Genomic DNA, 21,607 nt, shown 5'->3' with positions numbered 1-21,607 from the left:
GAATGGTAAGCACCCAGCACAGGAAAAGCTCAACCGATCACGTCCAAAACCTCAACGACTCCCTGATGTGATTGTATATGTAACTGGTTTACTGTTATTAATAATGGTTGAACTTCTATGCAAGTCTCCTTGTTGGGGGAGAGGGAGTGAATGAAAGCATAAAATGAAGTAAAACCTAAAATAAATCAAGAAGGTAAAACAGAAATCAAACCAAATTAATTGTTTCTTATTGTTTAATTGTAAACATCAATTAGTTATGCAGCAATAACCTAATTAGATGTTAATGTGTTGTGATCTAATCGATTTGGTCTGTGAAGTTGATTCCTGCATTCAGGCAAGAACCTGTGTGTCCAATTATGTGTGTTGGTATTACCGGTGTTGACCACTAGAGACCCAACTCAGATGTTGTTACACTACTATGGCTGACCACTAGAGACGCAATTTCGAAATGGAGTGGTAGTTCTATGCCTGACCACTAGAGGCGCACTTTTGAAATGGAGTGGTAGTTCTATGCCTGACCACTAGAGGCGCAATTTCGAAATGGAGTGGTAGTCCAATGCCTGACCACTAGAGGCGCAATTTCGAAATGGAGTGGTAGTTCAATGTCTGACCACTAGAGGCGCAATTTCGAAATGGAGTGGTAGTCCAATGCCTGACCACTAGAGGCGGAATTTCGAAATGGCGTGGTAGTTCTATGCCTGACCACTAGAGGCTCAATTTCGAAATGGAGTGGTAGTCCAATGCCTGACCACTAGAGGCGCAATTTCGAAATGGAGTGGTAGTCCAATGCCTGACCACTAGAGGCGCAATTTCGAAATGGAGTGGTAGTTCTATGACTGACCACTAGAGGCTCAATGGGACGTTGCTCCCTTTGTGGGGGGGGTCCCAGGTACGTGAGCCTAAGGGGTGGGGTCACTGGTGACCCAGGAGAAAAAAACAAATGGCGTCAGGCAGGCCTTCAGGGCTCTGACCTTTAAGTGGTTAGAGTGGCGTTCGCTGACTGCACTCGTAACCAAGACGGTTGCTAGGCGATTGCCGACGCTAGATGAGTGACATACACTTTTAACGTATGCACACGCCGCTTGCGGCTAACTTCTGTGTCTTGCGCAGTTTAAAACCCCTCAAAACAATTGCTGAAACGAGACAGCGCTCGCGTTACGGCGACGGATCTAAATAGCGAGTTCACTATATCTCGTCACAAATGGTGCTTAAATCCCCAGAGATTGGCTGAAAAGGGTGGGAGGACTGCCCTATAATAATCACTGAATAGCCCTAGTCCTCCAGCTGCAACAGTCAGGGTTCGAATTACGGGGGAGCTAAGGGGAGCTCGGCTCCCCTGAAAAGGACCTGGGCTCCCCTGAAAGCCTACTTTGAGACATTTAGGGGGAGCTCTAAAACACTTTTACATTTTTTGTGTCGCATATAGATTTTGATTTTCTGTACATTAAGGTTCCTGAAATAAATGATGATATTAAAAATGTGTCAATGTTGTGTGTTTATTTGCTCATTACATTACTATTTCCGAACACTATTTTCCGCTGTCTCCTGCTGTGACCATCCATGCGTGGCGGCGCTGCACTGAAATTACCGTATTTTTCGGACCATAAGACGCACTTTTTCCCCCCAGAAGTGGGTGGAAAAAGTCCCCTGCGTCTTATGGTCCGAATATTGCTCTGCTCACGTGCTTTAACCTTCTGGGTTCGAGTGCATTGTACAGCGTACTTTTCGCGTCTATTTCAGTTTATATCTCACTGAAATCTTAATGTAGAATAATGAAAAAACGCTGGCTTCTGTCTTTTCAAAATTACGTTAAATAAAAAAATACATTAAAAAAATCAAACCATGTCACCTTACTTTGTTTTACCTGCATCGGGGGCGTGTAGTACCGCTGTCACCCGAAGATCGCTATTCACATTCTAAATAGCCGCATTAGCGCGTATTCAAATCGCATTCGCATGGTAATTTGCTGAACAACGCAGCGGTGAAACGCGATCTAGATACATCCCCATCAGCGCCATAAAAGGGGGGAGGGATGTGGCCAGGTAAGGATGGTTGACATAAAATATTTTAGGACACTATTTGGTTCAGAATTTTTTTTTCTTCATTTCCCTCCTCTAAAACTAGGTGCGTCTTATGGTCAGGTGCGTCTTATGGTCCAAAAATTACGGTACTACGTTTACGTCACCACTTGAACTTCTCACTGAGTTGGTATTTGAATGTTAGCTTAACTTCAAGTTCAAAACATACTTTATTCGTTTTTTGGAACACTCTGTGGATACTAATAAGAATGTCAAAAAGAAAGCAGCCAAACCTCAGTCAATTTGGATTTACAAAACAAACGAAGAGGAGTGATGACAGTGCAACAGCTACAACTAGCTTGCCGGTGTTACCGCCGCTGCCGCCGCTAAAAGTTGCTGCTAGTGACAGCACCAGCACCGAGGACAGCGAGACTTTGGCGCCAGAAACCACCGCTGCGACCTGCAGCGGACCAGGCGATCATGCAACACCTTTCAACTGGACAACAAAGCAATGGAGTGAGTGGAGAATCAGGAATACATGGCTCTACTCCAAAAATCAGAAGTTAGGATGTACAGTATGCATGGAGGCAAAAAGCCTGCTGCTCGCCGAATGAGCAACGGGAGTACATCTGTCAGAGGAATGGATGAATGGAGAGGTCAGCAGCGAGTCACAGAATAACCTGCGGAAAAAGATTTACAAGCATCGGGACAGTCACCGACCCTCAACATCCTGGGTTACAGGACGGAAAGCAAAGACAGAAGACCCCAGGCCTCTGTGGTCACTTCTGATTTAAGGTAAGAATCATGGAATTACTTACTTGATCTGTGCGTTTGTGAGGATTGGCCCTAATCCTATTTAATATTGATGTATTTTTTTATGATTGTTATGTGAGTTATTCTGTTTTCATCATGATTTGCATGATGTAGGCCTAAGCGCGGTTGATTCAGAACCGTGGACAGAGCTGTTTGCCCTAACACTGACAACACTGACTGACGCTTGCGTTTTGAAGTAAACGGTTTACTAAGTAAACAATAGGTTTACTGTAAACCTATTGTTTTAAATGCCCGAACATGCACCAAAAGCGTTAAAGTCAGTCAGGGAGGATCGGTAAATACGGCTCCCCCGAAAGCCACTTTGTAATTCGAACCCTGGCAACAGTATTATAATGCTACAGGCAGTGTTTCTTAAAAGGATGTACACTATATTGCCAAATGTAATGGGACACCCCTCCAAATAATTGAATTCAGGTGTTCCAATCACTTCCATAGGTACAGGTGTATAAAATCAAATACCTAGGCATGCAGACTGCTTCTACAAACATTTGCAAAAGAATGGGTGACTCATAGGAGCTCAGTGAATTCAAGCGTGGTACCGTGATAGGATGCTACCTGTGCAATAACTCCATTGGTGAAATTTCCTCGCTACTAACTGTTCCATGGTCAACTGTGGTAGGACACGTAAAATCACAGAGCGGGGACAACGCATGCTGAGGTGCACAGTGTGCAGAAGAGAGAAGACAAGAGAGGAACCAAAAACTCCCAAGTAAGGAGGAAAAAACCTCTGGGGGTCCAAAGTCGACTGGCTGCCCCCCCCCCCCCCCCCCCCGGGCCCTAACATTAATGTATACAGGACAGAGTGGACGTGCTTGCTAAATGCTGGGTATAAGATGTGACGACTACAGTAGTACTTAGCAATACGATGTTGTAGTATTTGTCTGAATCTCAAATGCCACCAATGCATAGTCCAAAATAGCAGAGTTTAGTGGAAGAATTTTCAAAATTCCATAGAAATACCATAATAAAAACCAAATCTAGAGTGTGGTCAAACAGATGAGTAGGCCCTACGACATTCTGCATAAAGCCAACAGAATCAAGTTTGGAGACTTTCCTGAGAGGATCGCTATAATTCTCCATATGGATATTAATTGATGTGCATGCATGTGAATAGCCGTCAATATTTGATGGGTCGGATGAAATATCAGAACAGCTGTTTCAGATTTAGTATCAGAATATAGGGTAGCACAAAATTATGGGCAGGTGTTTCAGATTTAGATCCATTATGTAGTTCACTGGTTGCGCATACACAAACCCTCCAGGTAAAATGTTCTGCTGGGTAGGAATTTTATTTTTTTTTCCGAACACCACTCCCACCCATTTTATCAATATTTCCCAATAAAATTGGCCAAGCGGGGGTTTGAACAAAAATATGATGCCATATATCACCATAATACTGCCTAAGGCTAGCCAGCACCCTCCCCCCCTTATCTTTTTCAGCGTCCAAGTTGCTTAAGGTAGGGTGTCTGTGCAAAGCTTACCCAAGTCGAAGAGTCCATCCGTCACTGGCAGAATCCTGTTATCTAATGTATGATATATGTCATTTATGAATAAGTGGGGTTATGCTTCAAAATTAAACTTGAGTCGTCATTTGTTTTTCTACAAAGCCATAGTATTTTGTAAGATTTAGTATAACCAAGGGTTGAACTTAAGAATTTTAGCTACTAGCTAACTGGGCTATTTCAGTAAAAATGTAGTACAACATGTAGTTTTTACTAGTTAGTGGAGTAGTGTTCATTTTATTTGTCTCAGGTAAATACCAGGAACAGGTGTGGCTCATCAGAAGCCAAGTGGGATAGAAAACCTACTGGATAGTAGCTCTCCAGGACCGGAGTTGGAGACCCCTGGGCTATACTGACCCACTGTGATATCATACTATGCCCAGTATCCTGAACAAGAATGCTAGTTCCTTAATTCAAAAGACAAAGAAGTTTTTAAAATTGCTGAAAGTGAAGCGGTTTTTAATGAGATACATTGGTAACATTTTTACACTCGCATCTAAAATTAAATAAAATTCAATTAAAAACAGTGAATATAAATAGATAACATAATTAAGCATAACATTAGGCCTAAGAATTATAGCGGCAAAGAATTTTAAGAGTATGGATATATTTAAAAGGAAAACATGACAATAGGAATGTATAGTGCCCTACGCATCTCTGTTATAACTGCATCCACAAGCTAACAAAAAAGCTTTTCAGGTACATTTTATACCATGTTTTTAACGTGTGACAGTGTAAGTCATTTACTCATTTATTTGCTGTTCCCTGATGTTTTTATCACACGAGTGCTTCAAAGTGGAAAACTGAGCAAAATTATCAAATTGTTAACAGAAAACAGGTTCACACCTGCAAACACGTTCAATATTTACATCCGTTCAATAGCCGATATTCACATAGCAAAAGTAGTACATGAAAACAACGTATTAAATTTTTTTTTTTTTACATAGGTTATTTTACATACGTATGTGCTGTTAATTGCTTGTATGTACTGATGCATAATTTGCATTGTTGTAAATCTTCAGGTATTGTGATTTTAGAGATTGTAGTGAAATTGCAGCTTTGTCACAAAAACGAACAGCAGAACAGATCAAAATGTGAGTGACAGATGAGCGTAGAGAGCGGAAGTGTAAGACCAACTGTGTCTTTGAGTAAATACATAGACAGCTGTCAGCATATGCATAACTGAGTACTCTGAGTACTCAGTAAGTACATCCCAGTAACTTCTCAGGCTTCTGACTTATCCTTCTGCTTCTTGCTCTTCTTAAGGAAGGATGGTGCCTTGAATTTCTTTTTCTTCTTGGAAGGGGATTTGGAGGGGGAGCCCTCTGGGGTGGGGCCAGTGGGCTTGGAGGGAGGCGCGGCTGGGGGTGCTGTGGGTGGGGCAGGCGATGTCTCGTTGGTGGACAGAGCCTTCATGCTCTTCTCCAGTTCCTCCTGCCTCTGGTCCTCCTCCTTGCCATTCTCCAGCGGGGTCTTAGATGACTCCGTGGTTTTATTCAGGTTCACCTCATCTGGTAGCGTGTGATGCAAAAGAAATGAACAAAATCTCCTTGCATACAAGCCCCTTACCATCCACTCAGTGTCTTAGTCTGCAGTTCTCATTATAAGGTTCTGAACAGTCAATGGTTTCTCACTAGTGACACAAGACTAATGAGAACCAGGGGGCTTTTCTACCTGTCAGTACATCAGGACACACAGAAACAGACAGACAGAAGAGAGGTATACAGCTGTGGAGACAGGTGAACAGCTGGTTATGCCAACACTGACAGCATGGACCTGGCAGTTAGTGAGACACAGAACAGTGATCCAGAAAAAGATCAATATAAGATGTAAAAAGACAAAAATTCACATGCTGACCATTTTAAGAGTAGTCTTAATGCCTAATGAGCATTTTCCCTCTTAAACTGCCATTTGACTGTGAAATACGGCTTTCACATCTCCTGATGGCTTAATGCAGTGGTTCCCAAACTGGGGGAGCGCTCCCCTAGGGGGGCGCAGAGGTATTGGGGGGGGGGGTACCAATGGGATAGCCTCAGGGGCAAAATAATCTCTTCACAGACTGGACGATTAAACAAATAAAGCAACGCAACATTACAGTAAATAACAATATATAAACCATTAACTTACGTGTACTATTAGAGCATTTATGTAATTTATTTAAACTTTATTTTACCAGGTAAATTAACTGAAAACCAGTTCTCACTGCTTTACGTGATTTTCGGGAGAAATAGCAGATAATGCATCGGAACTTCCTGGGACACAAACGTCACGTTCTTCAGCCAATAAGGGCAAAGTTGTGTCGTCACGGAGGCAGTTCCAGTTTGTTCAGCCGGCTGAGAGGTGCTGTACCATCTGTCTTAAGTCGTCTTGCTCTTGCAAGGTTTTTGCACCATGTGACATGGTGACGCGTGACGACGTTTTGCAGCACCGGACAATAAAATCTAACCATATCATGAAAAATGAGGTTTAAAATTTTCTACATGAAGTGCAGGGAGACTATCAAATTAATGGGTATGATTTAGTGTTGTTTTGTGCTTTGGTATAGGCTGAAACCTGCGGTTATCATTAAAAACAAAATGTGGTAAATGTAAGACAAACTTTAATTTGTGTACGCCGATGAATATTAACAGGAATGTTAAATCTGCATTTGCATAATTTCAAACTTATGCTGGACTTTTATTTTTAATTGATTGCTCTTTTTTCTCCCACAGTGGTGAAATTGCACCATTTGTATTTTGTAATTGCATTTGTTTCGCTCAATTAGAAAAGGGAGTTGTATTTCAAATAAAGTTTGAATGCGGAGGGGGGCTCAATAATGTTCCTATCTAGAAAAGGGGGGCCCTGCAGAGAAAGTTTGGGCACCACTGGCTTAATGTATGATTGTTAAAATGGATCTGTATCCATTTGGTTTGCTGTGTGCCTCATATTTGCATAATATTAAAAATGCTAATTTCCAAAAGACTGGGTATACACCAATAACAGTATGACTATATAAGCAATAAGCCAATTATCTGCATGCTTTCACTATGAGCCACTATGAGATACAAGGAGCCTCAAATGCACAGACTTGATAGAATGATTTTTGCTCTTTCTTGCAGACATCTTACAGTCCAGCTACATTTCCTTTCTTTGCATGCATGCAGTTCCTCTGTAGGGATCCTCTGTTGCCTGATCTCCTAAGCCTGAGAGTGAGGGAAAAACGGCCAAACACAGCAGAACAGTGATGCTGACCCAACAGGTGATGCAACAGCCTTTTTGCATGCTGGGTCTCACCTGACAAAGGAGGGTTAGTGGGGGAGGGGCACTTTTCTGGGGAGGAGGCAGGGGGGGTCCCCTTCTCATTCACCAGCTCCTCCCCACCTGACACAGAGTCAAGGAGAGAGATACATATAAAATCCCCATGTGCATGGAGCTGGGTAGGAAAGTGAGGGGGTGCAAGTGGAAAGTGAAAGGAATAATGTTTAGACTTTGTAAGTGATGATTAAGGGTGGGGGGTGGCACGGCGGGGCAGTGCTTAGTACTGTCGCCTCACACCTCCAGGACCATCACGGCTCCATATGTGTGGAGTTTGCATGATCTGCCTGTGTCGTCGTGGGGTTTCCTCCAGGTACACCAGTCCCCCCCCCCCACAGTCCGCAAACATGCAGTGTGTGTGAGTGAGAGTGTGCCTTATCTTGGGTTGTCCCCTGCCTTGCATCCACAGCCTCTGGGATAGGCTGCAGACCCCCCCCCCCCCAACACTGAACAGGACAAGCAGTTTCAGTAAATGGACGGATGTATTAGAGGCAGGTGGGGGTTAGTTTTACTCTAATCAAATTCAGAACAGATTTGAATTAAACACCCTTGGGCTCCTCATGCTGCATGTACTTAAAAGGGAATTCCTTCAAAGAAAGTCACACTAGCCCTACAAACCTGGAAGAAATTGGATTACACACCCAGCTGTTTCCCGAAAAAAAAAAACGCTATTCCTCGACATCAGCAGGAGATGCTTCTATTCAGATATTTGATATGTGATATTCACTGTGAATTAATGCCCCTGTTCTACCTTTACCATCACTAATCCTCAGTGTCTCAGGAAATGGTTACTTGGAGTGAACTGAGGAACATATGATAATGGTTGGTTTAAAGGTGTCCAATAGCAAACACCAGGAATACGAAACTACAGAATGTAGCTGGAATTCCCCTTTAAGGCACAATGGGACTCCAGATCCGTGTGAGTAGTGTTTTACTGAGGCCCTAATGCAGTATGTCAGTGTGTAGTTATACTATGGGACATTTGTTGGCCTAACCATCTTGCTCACACTGGATAGTGCATGATGGGTCAATAAAAATGACAGACTTTTGCTAGCAGGCAGACATGGACAGTAAAACACTGTCTTTCATCAGTGCGAACACGACAGGGTTCTGGGTTCGGTTAACGTACCGTCCTCCACGCCGGATTGTTGCTTCCTCTCAACCTCCTGCTTGTACTCCTCCAGCTCTTTATCGGTGAGCTCGTTAACCACGGCGGGTCTCAAGCACTGGAGACTCCCAAATTCTAAATAACACACACACTTGGCTCACAGCGCAAAGCGGTGTTAAACTTGCTTTGTCTAAAGCAGGCACACACATACGAGAAAGATCCTGATAGGTAGCTAAGCTATCGGTCTTATCTCAGGGAGTACAAGCGCAACAAAATTCAGGTTAGAACTCGTAACAAGAATTTCTGTTAGCTAATAGAGAGAGAGAGAGATCTCTGCCAGGATATATAGAAACGGAGAAACTCGTCCGAATCTATCCTGGAAACAACGCGCTATACCTGAGAATCTCGTCAGATATAGGGTTTAAGTTTACTGCAGTTTAAAACGAATGAAACCTAAAATAAAATAACCGAAAATTAAAACAAAAGAAAATAACTACTAATAATAGAAATAAAAAATAATAAGCCCGTATAATCCCGCTTAAATGCCTTCGGACTGCCGTGAGTGCAATTAATCCTCAACTTTGCAACCTGTTCACAGTAGCGCTTATTCAACTGCATGTTCGGTCATAAAAAGTTTAAATTGTGTGCTCACAAAAAGTTTGAACCTTGTGCCCGCGTTCTTCACTATTAATGTAGGAATTATTAGCTCAAATAAATTTTAATATTCTCCACCAATATGTTTGAATTAATTAAAGTTTAATTAATTATTATTTAATGCTGATTATTAATCAATTGTTATGCCGAATGGTCGGCTCCTCCAAACTCAATTGCGGCATCCCTGTGAGTCTGTTAATGTGAGACTTAAATGGGATTCACTAATTACCAGTATCGCTTAGTAACCTGGGTTAGAAGGCTCGCCCAGCGAGCTGCATCACCAGGTAATGTACACGATTGGTAGCGAAGCTTCCCTCACGGCCAATGAGAGAGAGTCTCGCGATGTTTCAGGCGAGTTTGAGGTTCAGAGCGTGTAGCAAGATCACACAGAGGCAGGAACTTAGTGTGAGTACTCAATGACGGAAGCTGAAGTTGTGTAAAAGACATGCATTTATTCCTAACTAACACTACAACTAACATAAGACAGACATTACACCTAACACAAACAACAAACACGAAATAACGGAATAAAACAAACGATGTAATTATGAAAATGCAATGACCGGATTTAAATGAGTAACCTTAAATGGGAAATACTGTTCTGCAAAGCAAGCATAGTTTGTGGAAACACGACCCTAAAGTCTTATAGCAGGTTAAACAGAACAGCTTAAGTTGTTAGAATGAAAGGAAGTTGATTTACTTGGTTGAAGAGTGGGGGGGGGGGGTCTTGGCAGTTGATGGCAGAGCTGCTGAGCTGATGGCACTCAGGAAGGCGCGGCGTTTGGAGCAGTGGAGTGGAGTCCCTTTAGATTCTCTCTCCTGGTGAAGCTTTGTCTTGGGTGCTGTTCTCTGTTCAGCTGGGCCTTCACCGGAGGGCTTCTTGTGGGCTTCTCTCCTCCCGGACTGATGTTCTCCTTCGGGCTGGCGGTTATTCTCTGCGCTGGCTGGCGGTTGTTCTGCTCGCCTTTGTTCTGAGGTGCCAGGATTTTATGCTGTAAAGTTCATGAATAGGGATGACCAGGAATTCGACTCCTGGCCCAATGGCTGGCCATCCATTTGGCGGGCTTTCGGAAGGGGGTCTGTATCAGTCCTTTTGAGATTTATGGCCCGACTGATTCTCCCTTTACTGATGATTTTCATTAAGCTGTTATAACTTTTGATACATCCACTTTTATGGTAATCACTGACCAGATTTGCAATCAGGGGTGATTAACAATCAGTTTGACACCAAACATGCTATACCAGCTTCACAGGTACATACCTCATACCCTCTGTATTAATTGATTAAACAATTAATTATTTTATCTATGTGACTGATTCACATCAGGATACAGGTGTTTTGGGTTGCACCTCAACAGATGTTACACTCTGTGCGGATATTACATCAAATATTCATATTACAAACAGCACATCTTATCCATAGATAGGCGTGGCCGTTAGTTTGTGGTAATATCAATATAAGTTGCACATCTGGAAACAACATATTTTGTTTGGTGTGGCTTATGCCAATTCATCTTCTCCAGAATGGATAAGATACACCTTAATTCAGTTCTTTTAACATAGCATGGTAGAAACAAAGAAACTTGGTGACTGTCCACCAAGATCAGATAAGGACCACAAAGGAATGTTGGAAGAGAAGGGGGGGTTTTTAACAAAGTTAGGACACATTGGTTACACTAATTTTCCAGATTCTTCTGGTATACCATGAGAACATATATACAATGGTAGCTATACCTATCTATTTATTTAAATTAATATGTGTTCAAGTACAAAGGGGTAAATTAGGTGATACTCCGTGAATATGGTTATAAGGGTGGCACACAAAACACTAAGATTGTCTAAGGACACATACAAACATAACGTATCTGTAGATTGAGACTAGTAGTCGTGAGTAAATCAATATACAGGGTATACAAAAGCCAAACTTAAATGAAATTTCCTTTAGGGTGTTCGTCTGTTGGGTGAGTGAGATGTAAGGCAGAGTGTATGTGGAGGGGGGTTGTGTGCCAAGTCAAGGGCAATAAAAGTTGGAGTACTGGCCTCCCTTGTTATCTGTGTGTATGTGTTCGTGTGTGTAACCCCCCTTTGGTGCCTCTCGTACCAGGCTCGGCCTTGTCTCAGGCCACCTGGAATTTAGGCCCTGTGATACGTGCATGTGTGATCCTACACCAAGTTGTGATTAAAAAGCAATGAGGCTGCCGCCCATTATATCTGCTCTAGGGAAATGCACTTCTGCGGCCACTAGGGGAGCTCTCACCTTCGCTAAATAATGTTGCATAGTCTAACAAGCTTTATAATCTGTGTCAATGAGCAGTGCCTTACCGGAAATGCTTTCCCTGGGAATTATTGTAAACATGTATCACGTATTATAGGAGAAATACTTGTAAATGAATTAGATTTATTAACTGGCTCCTGAAATAAGGAATTGTAAATGAACTGACCTTAATGAGTATTAATTAAATTAATTCAGAGACATTGCAGTTCATTCCACATGAAAAGTTACAACTTAAGCTAAATCCGCTTAAATCATTTAGAGCATAGTCATAGTGATCAATGAAACACCTATACACACACACACACACACACATATCCTTATGGGGACCGCTCATTCATTTCTATGGGAAAAATGCTAATGCTAACTTAACCCCTACTCAGCTCTAACCATAAGCATACAGTAAGTAGGCAACCAAAATACAAGAGTTTTTGCATTTTTAGTTTTTTCATTGCAGTCACGGATTTTTATAAAATAGAGTTTTCCCTTATAGGGACCAGGACCAGCTACACCTGTACTATTACACAGGCTACATGTGAAGAATGCGAGACAAAAAAGAAGAGCATTTAGACAGCCAGAGAATGTTAACTGCCAGTTTAATTATATTTATTACAGAGCTTATTGAATTGTTCAGTGAAATAAATCCATCCATCCATCATCCATCCATCTAGCAAACGGGCTGGTAGCCTCTCCTCAGCAGCATATGGCACAAGGTTGGTGCTCACCCTGGACAGGAGGCCAACTCAAATGTAATAGTGAATACTGAAAATAGGACAGTGGTGCAAACAGGAGAGATGATTATTTATTAATTTGTTTGTAATTTGATTAATTAATCACTTAATTCACGTTCCACAGCCACTTGTCCCATGTAGGGTTACAGGTCACTGGAATATAAACCTGAAAATAATGGGCGCAATGCAAGGAGGAACCCAGGAGGGGGTGGCAAACCCATCGCATGGCAGGGAATAACCCAGATGGGGACACCAGCCCTTTAGGAGTGCAGGGAATAAGCAGGGGGCGGTGCCAACCCATCACAGGGCAGGGAAAATGCCAGGAGGGGGGTGCCAACCCATCACAGGGCAGAGAATCTCCCAGGAGGGGGGTGCCAACCTATCACAGGGCAGAGAATCTCCCAGGAGGGGCGGCAGTCCATCACAAGGCATGGCAGTTCATTAGATCACAAAAACCTGCTTTGTCAGTTAGACTGCGAAAGGCATTCCTAAAACTCATTTAAAAATAATGAAAAATACTAGAGTAGCTGGTTGGATACAGAACAACAAATTAGGGTTATGAGCATCTCTCCGGGATCCACCCATCTATCTTCTAACCTCTCATCCTGGTGAGGGCTGTGGGGCCTGGAGCCTATCCCAAACAGGACAGGACACGGGGATGGAGTACACCCTGGACAGGATGCCAGTCATACAGAGGACACATAGACACTAATACAGCCAACTGGACCACATCTACCTCTTCTAAAACATCCATATAGTTTCCTGTCTGTTTCTGACAGCTTTCACCATTTTTCTTTTGCTCCAGTTCTTTGTACTTTTTGAGGTCACAGGTTTTAGTATCAGTACATTTGCAATCTAGAGGAATGTTACCCTCCAACTATGAATTATTGTTTGTGGTCAAAATCACCCCATTTGTGTTAATTTGCACAAATTATAGTATAAATCGATATATTCCAGATCAATTTTTAAAGTGATTTCAGGAAAGGCCTGAAATATCATTATCGACCATCATGTGACCCCAAAAGCCGTTGGAAAGCCAGTAAGAGGCCCATATGATGCTTAGAGCTGAAAAAAGGACAATATGCTGTTTTTGTTAAAAATATCACAGTGCAGTTGTTTTAAAAATAAATCAATGGCTTTGCACAAAATTTTTTATGTGTTTTGTCTAATAAAAACCTGAAGTATCTGAACTTGAACCAATACTGAGCAAAATATCACCACTTACTTTTATGAATGTACGCATTATCTGTGATGTAGAATAAAACACTATGGCTCAAGAAAACAGTCCATTTCTGTATTTTAACAAGATAAATGTTAAAGTAAGAAAAGATGACAAAATATTTCAAACTACATTTTAGAACAGCAAAATCAAATATACTGTATACTGATAAAATTGCAAAAACATAAACATCAGTATATCAAACAAATAACACCAAAATCCCAAAGATGAATGAACACTGAACAATAACTAATCACAAACACTGCAAATGCTCTGCACAAGTGTGACAGAATGCAAGAAATGTAGATGTATGTGGTTTGCTAACATAACATACAAGTAGCACAAAGTGTGGTCGTCTTGCATCTGGTGATCCTGTGCGGGGACGTCATTCACAGAAAGCGTACAAAAATGGATGCTGATTTGTAAGTTGGGGCTTTTCTCCTCTATATGTGGGGAACCCCTGTTCAAACAGATGCAATTAACAGGAAACTTCTTCTAACTTAAGGTGTGAACTGCTTCATCTGAGAAAACTAGACTTAGGAAACAGGGAGCATCAGCGACAAGTCAATGACTGACATCTCATACAGCCATATTGCAAACTAATACACACATAATGAGGATACAACATGAAATGGTCTGGGGGAGGGGGAAACATTTCCACATGTAGGGGGATAGAGGCATTTAATTATTTACAGAAAATTCCGTGTAGCCAGTGTAGGAACCTGAGGTCAGTTTAACACAGATCACTGTCCGTGGTGCTGAAATCTCTACTTGATCGGCTGGTGCTGAATGAATAGGACGGCTGGCCAACATATCTCACTGTGTGATTCCACTGACTGGTACCTTCTAATGCATGGGATTTTTAACAATGAGGAAAATAATTTTAAAAAAAGTTATTACAGGAAACAATATTTACATGCCTGTAGCTTTCATCTCTCACGACAGGAAACCCAAAAACTATTACTTTGTCAGGGATCCGGGGCGCGAGAACGAGGCATGGTGCACAGAAAGGGTGGACGATCCACTGGCGGCTCCAAGAACAAAAAGGGGTTTATTAAATAAAACAGAAAACACTACAAACACAGCAAAAACCAAAAGGACCACGAGGGGTCAAAAACTAAAGGGGATAAATAAAGACTAAATAACAAAAACCTAATACACGTTGAACACTGAAAATCTCAAAACCATCAAACAACGACAATCAACAACACACAATCACAATCAATGAACCACTGGGGAACTGAACAGAAGCAGGAACTAAAATACTAAGGGGTAACGAGACTAACACAGGACAGGTGAGGCTAATTAACAAAGACCAGGGAAACAGGGCACAGGTGAAACTAATAAACTCAAAAGGAACTGATAACAGGGAAACTAAGAACTAACCAAGGAAACAGAAACTAACACTGGGGAATTACAGAACAGATAAAGACACAAGCAGGGGCACAAGGAACACAACCAAATACAACGTCACCAGATACAGGAACTAGAAAAACTCAAATGAAACACTAGGGAGCAAAATACAAAGACAGAGGAGGTGGGACTCAAACACAGGACAGAAGGGTACACACAACTGGATGCTCAACACATTGAGCCATATGACAAGACAGGCAACAGGGGAGAACAAAGACTAACATAAAGAACAGGATGACCAGCGACACCTGCTGGTCAAACGGGGAAGGGACAGAGTGGGACAACAGGAGGGGCTGACCCTGACAGAAATACAGTAAAACCGGTCTAAGTCGACACTCGCGGGACCAGCTTAAAAGTGACGACTTAGAGAATTGAAGAGATAAACCTAAGTCGACACTTCGGCGACTTATGTCTATCTCGCCGTTTTGCCGACTAGTAAATATAACACCATACCTCTACTACACCGCACTATACACGCGAGACTTAAGCCCAGGGAGCGACTAGTGCGATAGGTGGGGATTCCCTTTTTCTACATCGCCGTGGTGACAAGCAGGCGGCGGGAATGCAGCGATTGGGGTGTCGACTTACAGGTAGGAAAATCCATTCATTTGTGTTGTTCGGGATTTAGGTGACGACTAAGGGAATTTGACGACTTACAAGCGGCGATTTACACAAGGAATTTTAAAGGAAACATCATTAGGAAAAATCGGGACTTTTGCTTGAGCGTCGACTTGTGCACATTGACGAGTTACAAGATGGCGACTTAGACCAGTTTTACTGTACATTCATGTTATATCAAGTATATCACATACTCATTTAAAATCACAAAACACACCTGATTTAATCTATATTTTAATTATTTCAATAGTATTGCTTAATTACAGCAGTTAAACATTATCTGTATTACAATGGTACAGAAAAGTTGGGCTTTGGCTTTCCTGAGAGAAGTATGGCCTTGCCAGGATAGATGTCCTGTATGATTTGCGTTCTCTTTCATGCAATTATAGACACGTTTGTATTCATCTTCCTGGAGACCATCCATTCATTTCTGTGGTCAAAACACTTTTTTTAGATTTTTGATTGCAGTCACAGATTTTTTTAAAATTGAGTTTCCCTTTGGGGGACTGAAAAAGCTGGTCTCCACATCGTCAAAATTTCAGGTTTTGTTGCATTGTGGGGACATTTGGTCCCCAAAATTTAATATATACATAATGCGCGCGCACACACACACACAAGTTGGTCTTCTTATCTAAATGGGGACTGTCCATTCATTTCTATGGGAAAAACCCTAATCCCAGTCACGACACACTTAATCCCTACCCACCCCTAACCTTAACCATAAGTAACCAACCCAGATACAAGACTTTTGGCATTTTTACTTTTTTGATTGCATTCACAGATTTTTATAAAACTGACGTTATCCAAATGGGGACCTCAAAAGATGTCCCCAAAAGTAGGGAAATTTCAGGTTTTACTACACTTTGGGGACAGTTTGGTCCTCAAATGTGATCAATGCAAATCCACACACACACACACACACACGTTTGTATTCATTTCTTTGTGTGGACTCTCTATTCGGTTCTACGTGGAAAAACCCGAATCCCAACAATAACAACTTTTACCCCTCCAGCCTAACCTCAACCATAAGTAACTAGAAAAGATACAAGACTTTTGCCCCCCTTACAGCGCCATCCACCTGGCATTTCCCAGCTGGAGGCAAGGCACCGGAGCAGGGCAGTAGTGGGCAAAGTGTCTGATCTCTCCGCAGCTGCCATGGCTTTGCGCGTATAACGTGCATGCTCTGTCCCTCTCTGCAGACGGAGCCCCCACATGCGCAGGTGCAGGTTTGGCATGAAGTGGCTGGCGACCGGCGTGATGTTGCAGACAGGGACAGGATTGTCTCAGTCCGCTCAGCCTCTGCCAAGGCCTTGGCAAGCATGGCCGGCGTCTGCAGCTACATGTGTTGGCACAACCGTTCCGGGTACCGGTGCCCTCAGCGGGGAGGCTTCTGCTCACTCTACCTGGTGGATCCATCGGGTTGCCCCAGGAAGGCACGCTGCCCGACTCCCGGGGTGCACATCCACGCACTGGTGCTCCTGGCTGCCACTGTAGGAAGTCGTTGGGTCGTTGTATAGGAAGTGGTTGTAGTCTTCCAGGGAGGTTAGTTAAGAATATAAGAGGGGGGAGACAAAAAACCCTAAGTACTAATAAGTGGGCAGTGTAAAAGGCCTACCCTTTGCTGTCTGTATTTAAATGCTAGGAGCAGTAGAAACAAAATTCATGATTTGAGGCCTTCATTTCATCAGACTCATGATATTATAGGACTAACAGAAATGTGGTTGAGTGACAATGATGGAGAAGAATATAATATGGATGGTTACATGTTGTTCTGTAGGGACCAGATAAGCAAGAAGGGAGGTGGTGTTGCAGAATATGTAAAAGAAAATTTGCAGGCAAGGGAGCTCACAGATAATAATAAACCTAGAGAAGCTACAGCACCCTCCACAATTATTGGCAGCCCTTGTAAATATTTTTAAAAAGGGTTAGAAAAAAATCTACCTTTTACTAAAATAGCTTCATCTAACACCGAAAAAATTAGAAAAATCCAACCTTTCATTGAAATAAATTTTTTCGAAGAAAAAAAAATCCATCAAGAAATAATTATTTTTAACAAAAATACTTGAGCCATGATTATTGGCACCCCTGCTTTTAATACTTTGTACAACCTCCCTTTGCCAGGATAACAGCACTGAGTCTTTTATAAGGTTGGAGAATACCAAGCCGGGCATCTGAGTCCATTCCTTTTTAGAGAACCTCTCCAGATCAGCACTCTACTCTTCAGCTCAGTCCATAAGTTTACAGTGGGGTTCAGGTCAGGTGACTGAGATGACCATGGCAGAAGCTTGCTTCTATAGTCAGCTAACTATTTTTGTGTTGATTTGGACATGTGCTTAGGATCGTGGTCCTGCTGGAAGATCCAGTGAAGGCCCAGTTTTAGCTTCTAGTGTCAGTATTGTGTATGAGGGCTTGCTGGGATTGCTGCGAGGATTGCTGGGATTGCTGCGAGAGAGTGGTGTTGAGCTGCAGCGATTGTTTGGGATTGTTTTTTGGAGTGTTTTGAGTGTTTGTGTGCTTTACCTGTTTACGTGGGTGGCTGTTTATTTCTATTTATTGTTCTTATTTCGGTCAGCGTGAGTGCTTGTCTGTCCTGTCTGTTAATTAACAGCGCGATTTTTCTGAGCGGCGTTTTTCTGTCCGCGTTTAAACTCCGTAGCAAACACCCGCGGGGCGATAATAACTAATAATATCTAACGTCGGTATCGCTACCCAGCGTCGGAAAAGGACAGTTGCTCCTGAGCTTTGCTCGGTCGCCAGTCGGGGCCGGGAGGACATTTTCCACTTTTTTCCCGCTCCGGCAGTAGCCTGCTGTGAGGGGGTTTTTGTGGTTTTTCGACCTCCCAAGAGCAACTTCGATTTCGCCTTGTTTTTAGTTCATACTTGGTTCAGGCAGAAGTTCTTCTGGTAAGTAGTAGTAAATTTATCAGGTTTAAAATTTTAAATAAAATAATAATTAAGTTCCGTTTTAACACAAGTAATAACTTATTTTAGTGTACTCCGCACGTTACTGCATTTATTGTTACGCAAATTAATCTTTATAGTTAAATACACTATATAAATTTACTGGGCTGGGAGTACGGGGTCATAGTGAGTTAGTTAATTATGGGGCCGGCTCAGTGTTGCGTTTGCAAGATGTTTGCCCTTCTGGACGTTAGTGTCCAGTCGGACTTCATCTGCGAGCGATGTAAGCTAGTGGACTCACTCATGGTCAAGGTTCGCGACCTTGAGGAGCAACTGGCTCGCATCCAATGCAACAGTGAGTTAGATGAGCTAGTTGATACGCCGTTTAGGGAGATGGTGTGTACGCCACTAGCGGGGGGGAGGGAGAATGAAGAGCAGAGAGGTCGAGAGAGCTGGGTGACCGTAGGTCGTAGACGCAGGAAAAGGCGTACACACGTTACAGAGGCGGCATCACCTGAGGTGTCTGTGTCTAACAGGTTTCAGGTGCTTCCAGCTTTAGAGCCGGAAGGGACTGGGGAGGCAGGTGGGCCCTTGGGCACTGAGGAGCCCCCTCCCCCCAGAAAAAGGGAGGTTGTGGTAGTGGGGGATTCAATTATTAGGGGAGTAGACAGTTATGTGTGCACGCGTGATAGAGGGTCCCGTACGGTGTCTTGCCTGCCTGGTGCCCAGGTAGGAGACCTTCCAGATCGTGTGGACAAGCTTTTGGCCCCAGCTGGGGTGGATCCAGTTGTCGTGGTGCATGTTGGCACCAATGACATAGGCAAGGGTAGAAGGGCTGTTCTGCAGGATAAATTTATAGAAGTCGCCAATAAGCTTAGAAGCAGAACGTCCATGGTGGTATTTTCTGAAATACTCCCCGTGCCACGCGCAAGTCAGGCTAAGTTAACTGAGATAAGGAGATTAAATGTGTGGCTAAAAGGATGGTGTAGGAAAGAGGGGTTTAGGTTTATGGGGCACTGGAGGACCTTCTGGAACAGGTGGGACCTGTTCAAGCCGGATGGGTTGCATCTGAACCGGAGGGGAACCAGTGTACTGGAAAGGCGTATTTGTAGAGTAGTTGAGGAATGTTTAAACTAGGGACTGGGGGGGCAGGGAGGTTAGTTAAGTATGTAACTGGGGGGAAACGGAAAGCCCCAAAAAATCATATTATAAGTAGGCACTGTAATAGGCCTACCCTTTGTTGTCTGTATTTAAATGCCAGGAGTATTAGGAATAAAATTCATGATTTAGAGGCTCTTATCTCATCAGACTCTTATGATATTATAGCAATAACTGAAACGTGGTTCAGTGATAAGGATGGACAAGAATATAATATGGATGGTTACACATTGTTCCGTAAAGACCGTATAGGTAAGAAGGGAGGTGGTGTTGCAGTATATGTAAAGGAAAACTTGCAGGCAAGGGAGCTTACTGATATAAGTAAAAGTACGGAAGCTATATGGGTAAAATTAGATGCTACAAACTCAAATAGCCTAATTGTCGGTGTTTGTTACAGAGCACCCAATGTAGCTGCTGAGGAAAGCAGATTGTTATACAGTGATATTAGGATTATGAGCAATAAAAATGATGTGGTAGTTATGGGTGATTTTAATCTACCGGGGATGCAGTGGGACATTGTTGCTGGCTCTTCTGAAAATGAACTTGACATGGTGGAATTAGTACAGGATTGTTTTTTTACTCAGTTTGTTAACACCCCTACCAGGGGAGATGCCATTCTTGATCTTGTTTTGTCTAATAACCAGGACAGGATTGGTAAATTAGATGTTTTAGAACCACTTGACAGTAGCGATCATAACATGGTTAAATTTGAGGTTAAGTTTAGTGCCCGAAGAGCAAAGTCCAAATCAAAAATATATAATGTTAGGAAGGCTAACTTCAATTGTATGAGATTAAAACTAGAAACTGTGAACTGGATGGAGTTAATTAACAAAACTGTTGAAGAGGCATGGGGATTTTTTAAAAGCACATTATTGCAAGTACAAGAGGACTTCATACCTGTTTCTAACAAGAATAAATCAAGGAAATTGCAACCTAGGTGGTTTAATAGGGACATAAAGTATAAAGTAAGGAGGAAAAGGGCTTTGTTCCAGAGATGGAAAATAACTGATGATGACATAATAAAGCAAGAGTATCTAAATCTACAGGCTGAATTAAAAAATGACATTAGACGAGCTAAAAGGAATGTCGAAAGGAAGATCGCATTGGAGGCTAAGGATGACGTTAAAAGTTTCTTCCAGTATTTTAACTCTAAAAGAGCTCTAAAAGCTGAAATCACTAATCTGCAGGATAGTAAGGGTCTTATAATTGAAAACGACATTGACATAGTAAATGAGTTCAATGATAGTTTTGCACGGGTATTCACTGTTGAGGACACTAGTAACTTACCAGTTCTTATTACTAATCCAACATCGTCTATAACTAATATATATATAACTGAAGCTGATGTTTTGCAAAGCCTAGCTAAGCTCAAAATAAATAAATCACAGGGCCCTGATGGCATCTTACCTATAGTGGTAAAAGAGATGCCAACCCTTAACATTACTGTTTCAAAAATCCTTATCTGAAGGTGTGGTACCTTCTGATTGGAAGCATGCCAACATAACGCCCATTTTCAAAAAAGGGGATAGAAGTAATTTGTCAAACTATAGGCCAATCAGTCTAACTTGTATAACTGGTAAAGTTATGGAGGCTATAATCAAAGAGAAAATGGTAGATTACCTGGACTCAAATAACATTTTGAGGGATAGCCAGCATGGATTTAGGAGAGGTAGATCCTGTTTAACAAATCTGTTGGAGTTTTTTGAGGAAGCTACTCAGGAAGTTGATGATAAGAAGGCCTATGATGTCATCTATTTAGATTTCCAAAAGGCTTTTGATGTTGTTCCCCACAAGAGGCTCTCACTTAAACTCAAAGCGACAGGTATTTTAGGAACTGTAGCGACTTGGATTGATAACTGGTTAACGGATAGGAAGCAGCGAGTAG

General features: G+C 42.3%; 2 long non-coding RNA genes across 3 annotated transcripts; one reads left to right on the top strand and one right to left on the bottom strand.

The window, feature by feature from the left end:
• The first annotated feature begins 1,652 nt into the window (after positions 1-1,652).
• LOC140582357 (uncharacterized) lies at positions 1,653-16,943 on the top strand. 2 transcript variants are annotated; one of them, XR_011985294.1, is made up of 3 exons: positions 1,653-2,813; positions 3,472-3,561; positions 16,863-16,943. It is a non-coding gene; the product is annotated as an uncharacterized lncRNA (long non-coding RNA). The 2 variants fall into 2 exon arrangements; XR_011985295.1 differs by lacking the exon at positions 16,863-16,943 and adding an exon at positions 4,605-4,880.
• LOC140582356 (uncharacterized) lies at positions 4,784-9,090 on the bottom strand. Its single transcript, XR_011985293.1, has 3 exons — positions 8,778-9,090; positions 7,628-7,714; positions 4,784-5,865 (listed from the first exon to the last, which is right to left on the bottom strand). It is a non-coding gene; the product is annotated as an uncharacterized lncRNA (long non-coding RNA).
• Positions 16,944-21,607: the final 4,664 nt, after the last annotated feature.

This window comes from Paramormyrops kingsleyae, chromosome 24 (genome assembly GCF_048594095.1).
Source record: "Paramormyrops kingsleyae isolate MSU_618 chromosome 24, PKINGS_0.4, whole genome shotgun sequence".
Lineage (NCBI taxonomy): Eukaryota > Metazoa > Chordata > Actinopteri > Osteoglossiformes > Mormyridae > Paramormyrops > Paramormyrops kingsleyae.
The sequence above is the reverse complement of the archived record's forward strand: the minus strand, read 5'-3'. Positions and strand labels throughout refer to the sequence as shown.